The following is a 5,292-nucleotide window of genomic DNA, read 5'->3' as shown; positions in this document are numbered from 1 at the left end:
ATTTGTGAACAGCAGTTTTCAGTTCTTTCCACAGATTCTCGATTGGATTCAGGTCTGGACTTTGACTTGGCCATTCTAACACCTGGATATGTTTATTATTGAACCATTCCATTGTAGATTTTGCTTTATGTTTTGGATCATTGTCTTGTTGGAAGACAAATCTCCGTCCCAGTCTCAGGTCTTTTGCAGACTCCATCAGGTTTTCTTCCAGAATGGTCCTGTATTTGGCTCCATCCATCTTCCCATCAATTTTAACCATCTTCCCTGTCCCTGCTGAAGAAAAGCAGGCCCAAACCATGATGCTGCCACCACCATGTTTGACAGTGGGTATGGTGTGTTCAGGGTGATGAGCTGTGTTGCTTTTACGCCAAACATAACGTTTTGCATTGTTGCCAAAAAGTTCAATTTTGGTTTCATCTGACCAGAGCACCTTCTTCCACATGTTTGGTGTGTCTCCCAGGTGGCTTTTGGCAAACTTTAAATTACACTTTTTATGGATATCTTTAAGAAATGGCTTTCTTCTTGCCACTCTTCCATAAAGGCCAGATTTGTGCAATATACGACTGATTGTTGTCCTATGGACAGAGTCTCCCACCTCAGCTGTAGATCTCTGCAGTTCATCCAGAGTGATCATGGGCCTCTTGGCTGCATCTCTGATCAGTCTTCTCCTTGTATGAGCTGACAGTTTAGAGGGATGGCCAGGTCTTGGTAGATTTGCAGTGGTCTGATACTCCTTCCATTTCAATATTATCGCTTGCACAGTGCTCCTTGGGATGTTTAAAGCTTGGGAAATCTTTTTGTATCCAAATCCGGCTTTAAAATTCTTCACAACAGTATCTCGGACCTGCCTGGTGTGTTCCTTGTTCTTCATGATGCTCTCTGCGCTTTTAACGGACCTCTGAGACTATCACAGTGCAGGTGCATTTATACGGAGACTTGATTACACACAGGTGGATTGTATTTATCATCATTAGTCATTTAGGTCAACATTGGATCATTCAGAGATCCTCACTGAACTTCTGGAGAGAGTTTGCTGCACTGAAAGTAAAGGGGCTGAATAATTTTGCACTCCCAATTTTTCAGTTTTTGATTTGTTAAAAAAGTTTGAAATATCCAATAAATGTTGTTCCACTTCATGATTGTATCCCACTTGTTGTTAATTCTTCACAAAAAAATACAGTTTTATATCTTTATGTTTGAAGCCTGAAATGTGGCAAAAGGTCGCAAAGTTCAAGGGGGCCGAATACTTTCGCAAGGCACTGTATATGAAAATTCCAGACAGCTGAAGCAAGTCTTCTTCATCAAAGGAAGTTTCCTTAGAGGCCAGTGTGAGGCAACGTTACCTTGTGGCCTGAAATCCAGTCGAGAGGAGTCCTCTATCTATCTTCCTGTGTATGTTTAGTGTCAGGGTGTGTGATGGAGGGTATTAGTCATGACCTCTGTGGAGGAGAACTGGAGGTCTGTCATTACCACAGAACCAGGAAGACATTGCCAGGCCTGAATTACCTGCACTGATACTGTAATGATAAGGAAAGAAGGATGAGCCACAGACATCTTCCACTCTGGCCCTGTTACCCCCGTACAGACCAGGGTTAAACCTCAGATGTACAACATACACTACATCACTGAAAGTATGTGGACACCCCTTCAAAATAGTTGATTCGGCTATTTCAGCGACACCCGCTTCATGAAATGGGTTTCCATGGCCAAGCAGCCACACACAAGCCTAAGATCACCATACGCAATGCGTTGGCTGGAATGGTGTAAAGCTCGCAGCCATTGGACTCCGGAGCAGTGGAAACGCGTTCCCTGGAGTGATGAATTACACTTCACCATCTGGCAGTCTGACGGACGAATCTGGGTTTGAAGGATGCCAGGAGAACTCTACCTGCCCCAATGCCTAACGCCAATTGTAAAGTTTGGTGGAGGAAGAATAATGGTCTGGGACTGTTTTTCATGTTTCAAGCTAGGCTAGTTCCAGTGAAGGGAAATCTTAATGCTACAGCACACAATGACATTCTAGATGATTATGTGCTTCCAACTTTGTGGCAACAGTTTGTGGAAGGCCCTTTCCTGTTTCAGCATGACAATACTCCCCGTGCACAAAGCGAGGTCCATACAGAAATGGTTTGTCGAGATCGGTGTGGAAGAACTTGACTGGCATGCACAGAGCCCTGACGTCAACCCCATCGAATACCTTTGGGATGAATTGGAACACCGACTGCGAGCCAGGCCTAATCGCCCAACATCAGTGCCAGACCTCACTATTGCCATTGTGGCTGAATGGAAGTAAGTCCCCGCAGCAATGTTCCAACATCTAGTGGAAAGCCTTTCCAGAAGAGGGAAGGCTGATATAGCAGCAAAGGGGGGACTAACTCCATATTAATGCCCATGATTTTGGAATGAAATGTTTGACGAGCAGGTGTCCACATACTTTTTGTCATTTATTGTATTGTGGTTGTGTGACAGTGGATATTTTTGATGAGTGTGTCTGTCAAAAGCAAGAGCTGAAAGCACTCAAATATCAGACAGACACCATAGCTGTATCTCCAAACCCAACCTAGTTGAATTGCCCAAATGCCCAAAACCAAATAGCAACACACAGACTCTACTTGCATCATTGGATCGAATAACAGAGATGAGCTGCAGTGTGAATGCCACGACAGATGTATGTGACGCAGTCGAGAAGCGATGCAAGACAAACAGGCCAACATGGGGATAGAGAAGCGCCAAGGGGAAATGGTGCTCTAATCATATCATCCAATGGTTCCTGACGAAGGAAGGCCTGTCTGTGTTTTTCTGGCTTCGGCTGTGCTGTGAGCCGCCATTCTGCAGCACTGTCATACGCCATGGGAGGAGACAGACCCCCATTGTCTGCCTCCTCGGTATGTCTGAATGCTCCATCGCCCCTCTTTCCCTCACCATTGCCCGTCCTCCCTCCAGCTCGCCCCGGATAAGTCCTCCGAGGTAGTCTTCATATGTGCCACCAATCACGAAAACCCTGCGTGTGATACATTTATTTTTGGAGCTGTTTTTATTGAAGGTGGTAAAGTTTTGTTTGTATGTTTGTGTTTGTATTTAGCTGCTCTTTGGTCAATTAACTGCTTTGTTTTGGCTCGTTGTTTATGTTTTGTCTGGGTTTCATTTGTTGCATCTACATTATTTCTCTGGTATGTATCTATGGCATCCAATGTATTATAAAATAACCATAAGTTGTAAAACCTTTAGATTTTTAAACAAAAAAACGATATATTGAGAAAAAATATATATATTGTACGAAACAACTTTAAACTTATTAACAAAAAATTTATCAAAAGGTATTGCAAACCAAAAAGAAATGATATCAATGATCAAAAATGAAACTGATAGGATATGGGCCCAACTCTTGTATTTCTCGGGTTTTCCCTTCAAATCACATTTCTACGGTTACAATCTTTTTTTCTACACACTTTCATATTTTTTTACCAATCTTTACATGAGGTGGGGTTTAGAAGGGGACGAACTAAATTGGTTACTATTGGTCAATATATTTGTAGTGACAGTTCAACAACCACACCTTCAGAACACATCATCAACGCTGTCACCCCACTACCTAGCTACTTGGTAAGGACAATCCGAAAGACACTGTGCCCCGGTGTCTTGTTGCCGGTGTTGTGCCGAAAAGCTCCCCCTGCCAGAAATCCCCCCCCCCCTCCCCGCCCTTTGTTTCAAGTGTATTAGTCTATAAATAAATCTCTTTGCCAAAATTCATCATCTCTCCCATGTCTTATTCGACTAGTAGTTGTTCTGAAATGTTTATTGCTTGCCTACATTTTACTCCCTCCTCTATGTTTAATATAACACACATACATACATTATTCATTTTGGTTGCCTATTCTGATGTGAAGTTTGTTATATAGAAAGTATTAGATTCTGATATATGCCACAGAAAGTATTTATTATAACGTATTAGAAAGTATTAGCCACAAAATTAAGGAAATTAGAAGGGGAGGGGGGGGTTCGGCAAGGCCATTTTCTTACCTGCCGAAATTCTCTCCCTCCTTCTATCTTGGGACTGCAAGTGTCACGCCCTGGTCTTAGTATTTTGTGTTTTCTTTATTATTTTGGTCAGGCCAGGGTGTGACATGGGTTTATTTATGTGGGGTGTTTTGTCTTGGGGTTTTTGTAGGTTTTGGGATTGTGGTATAGTAGAGTTGTCTAGGTAAGTCTATGGTTGCCTAGAGTGGTTCTCAATCAGAGGCAGGTGTTTATCGTTGTCTCTGATTGGGAACCATATTTAGGCAGCCATTTTCTTTGAGTGTTTTGTGGGTGATTGTTCCTGTCTCTGTGTGTGCACCAGATAAGGCTGGTTAGGTTTTTTGCGGTATGTGTATTGTATCGTCTTTATTGAAGATGTATGAAGATAACCACGCTGCATTTTGGTCTGATCCCTGCTACACCTCCTCTTCAGAGGAAGAAAACCTTAACAGCAAGGCCTGGCACACTTCAGAATAATTTTGGTAGCTCATGTTGAACAGTAGTGTGTGCCACAGAAACAGAACACACACACACTTCTATCTTGAGACATCAAGGCCTGGCACACTTCAGAATAATTTTGGTGACCTGTCATGCCCTCTGATGTGTGCCACAGGAAGTATTAGACTCTAGTCACAAAAGAAAGTGGTTATTTCAGTAATAATAGTTTTCAGAGCCCTCTACTGTTCTCTACCCATCCCTCAATCCCCCATCCCATCGTGCTTTTCCTACATTTTGTTTTACACTTTTCCTTTTTAGTTTTTATGAATGTAGGTACAGTAGTAACAATGAAAAATTGTACTCTGGGCGAAAAATAAAGTTTAAATACATAAGTCAACATGAGTGCATATCCATAATCACAGTAAACTGTTAAAAATAATAAATAAATACATGTATAATAAAATAATAAAACTATGACTGAATGTGCCTCCATGAAGAATCCCCCCCCCCCCCCCCCAATAGGTCCCTTCTCCCTCAATAGGACACCCTCCCCATCAACCTCCCCCCAACCCTCAACCACAAAACAAACTAATGATAATAATAATTGAAATGTAAAAATTAAAAAGATATACCAAGATATATATACACATACACAAAGATGTACAGTACATATATATAAACATATACACAGGACAGTCAACTTATCTCATCTCTTTTCCTACATCAGATATGCAGGTGACATTTCCACCTGGATGACAGCACCTAATCAGCAAGACGGAGATGCTCTACATCCGAGGGAATGCCTGCCCATTCTCAGATGTTAGATAATCTGAGATG

The sequence above is a fragment of the Oncorhynchus mykiss genome, chromosome 22 (genome assembly GCF_057628025.1).
Source record: "Oncorhynchus mykiss isolate SJ-2025 chromosome 22, ASM5762802v1, whole genome shotgun sequence".
NCBI lineage: Eukaryota > Metazoa > Chordata > Actinopteri > Salmoniformes > Salmonidae > Oncorhynchus > Oncorhynchus mykiss.
This window is presented reverse-complemented; position numbering follows the sequence as displayed.